The sequence below is a fragment of the Hippoglossus hippoglossus genome, chromosome 10, assembly GCF_009819705.1.
Source record: "Hippoglossus hippoglossus isolate fHipHip1 chromosome 10, fHipHip1.pri, whole genome shotgun sequence".
Taxonomy (NCBI): Eukaryota; Metazoa; Chordata; class Actinopteri; order Pleuronectiformes; family Pleuronectidae; genus Hippoglossus; species Hippoglossus hippoglossus.
The window spans coordinates 24,417,048-24,419,408 of record NC_047160.1 but is presented as its reverse complement, the minus strand read 5'-3'; positions in this window follow the sequence as shown (position 1 = coordinate 24,419,408).

Sequence of the window (2,361 nt, the reverse complement as noted above, 5' to 3'; positions counted from 1 at the left end):
TCGGTTTGTTCCAGGAAACGTCTGAAATACTCAGGACGACAGCAGCACTCCAAACTCCTCATTTCACTAATGGGTGAAACGGACTTAACAGAGTCGCATCTCAGCCGTCAAACCCAACGGCCAGATGTTTTCTGATTCTGCAGCACAGAGGGACAGAATAAAATCACATATGGCAGCGGCGGATACGAGGACACACACTGGAGTTGTCATTATTGTACGAGAGACTGGTCCTGATCTAATTTTAGAAGCGTGCAGTCGCAGCTCTGCTCTTTGTCTCGTAGCAGAGTTTGAATTGGTACAAAGAATGTCTTGAGCCTGAAAATGTTAAAGCTCAGAGCGTTTCCTGATCAAACAAAACATCGTCTCAACCTGTGAGAACGGAGATTAAAACCCTGCTTCATCCTCTGCTCTCGATAATAAAGTTCAATGCTTGAAGTCATCAATTGTTAAACTTGAAATGTCACCGTCTGAGGAGGGAGAGGAGGTGGACTTGACTTGACAACCATTACCTTGCATTAAAAGCCAAATGTGGAATCACTGTGACATTTTTAGTGCAGTGTCAAGTAGGTGCTGAAATGTCGACAGTAGGAAAAAGGTTTTTTCTTAGAATAAACTCTAAAGGTCTTTGCACATCGAGTATTCTTTATAAAAATAGTCACGTACAGAAACCTTTGCACGATGAAGTACGATGCGTTTCATTGTTCTATTTGTTCCCGAAAAATCTGCGTCAGTAGATTAAATGGAGTCGAGCAGCGAGGAGGATTTTTAATGGTCCGTCCAATCGTGAGAAGTCGTCAGGAACGAGGAGAAATTCATCTGCTGATCAAGGAGCTGTGAAATGATCTCGATCACTTCCACGTGTAACTCAGGATGTCAGTGATCCGGTTTGATGTGATGCAACAACTTTGACAGATGCGGAAATCAAACCTGTGATGTTTTAAATGTGCAATAAAATCCAAAATCGGACATAAATTACGGACTTGATGTGCAAAGACCTTTAGTCTTTCCGGGCCACAATTTCAACAGCAAAGTTATTTCTTCATCTCTCTCCGAGAAACAAGGTCACGAGGAACAGGGCGATGATCAGCCAACCTTCTCTTTTCTGTAATAAAACCCCCGTTTACGTTTTATTGCCTCTGCGAAAGGTCAGATTGAGAGTGAAACTCAGCAAAGGCCCCAAGTCGGAGTCCCGAGCTGGAAACTGTGATTGGCTGTTGTCGTTATGAAAAGATCCCGACAGCGCCAAGTGTCAGACACGCCCACCATCAAAGGTTAAAGCAACGCACACGTGAGAGTGTGCAGCACCATGTGAGCTACTGGGCACAGCGATCTGTCCCTGACCATGTTCCTCACCTCAGTCATTATACTGTCCCACTCTGACTCGAGGCCGCGGTTCTCTCTCTGCGTCTCTAGTTTAAGACCCTGCGGCGGAGAACCTGGTTTTCAATCAGCCTAAAAGGGCACATGTCACTCTGCTGCTCGTCCACTTCCGCTGGCTACTCACGGCCGCCAGAATCAAATTCAAGTCACTAATGCTCGACCACAGAGCGACGGCTGGGTCTGCACACGTTACCTGAACCTTATCGTATTGATTTATGCTTCGTCTTAGCCACAACATTTCTCCAAGGCGATCACAGACCGGACGGCTCTGGTTTGTGGTTTCCTGATTCGGTGGAACGAGCTACAAAATGCTATCAGAGCGGCGGCGGCCCTCCCCAGTCATTAAGAGACTCATCCTAAATCATACTCTGTTCCTTTACACCTTAAAACGCTGAACTAACACGTACTGTGCATGTTTTACAACTTTCTACTACACTTATGTCAAATGTCGTATATTCTCTGTGATTCATCAGATTTTCCAACTTTAAGTTTTCTAACTGTTCTGACGCTTAGGAAACTCAAAAGTTTTCCTGCCGGCTCCCCTGGGGAATAGTTTGGAAAATGTCAGAGAATACAAATTTCTCAGGATGATGAAGAAGACGCCAATGAAGACGTCAACTTGTAAAGACGAGGAGACTCGAGAGCTTTTAGCGATAAGTCCCGGTGTCGTTGCTGTAAACAAACAACATGTCTCCATGTTCTGCTGGGTTCACCCTTCGCCTGAATGATCCGAACATTTTCACATGTGACCCCCTCCTGCTGCGTTCTTCATATGGGAGGGGGGGGTGTTTACAGGGTGTTTACAGGGTATTCACGAGGGACGGGCCACCGTGTTGACAGAGCGAAGACAGAAAGTCTGTCCCTCCTCTCACATGGAGTCACGTCCCGTTGTAACCTCTGGTAACTGCTCCCCAGTCACCACTCGGTGTTGGGCTGTGTCTCAAGCTTCGATCGCTGAGGCGTTAGTCATCACAGAGCACC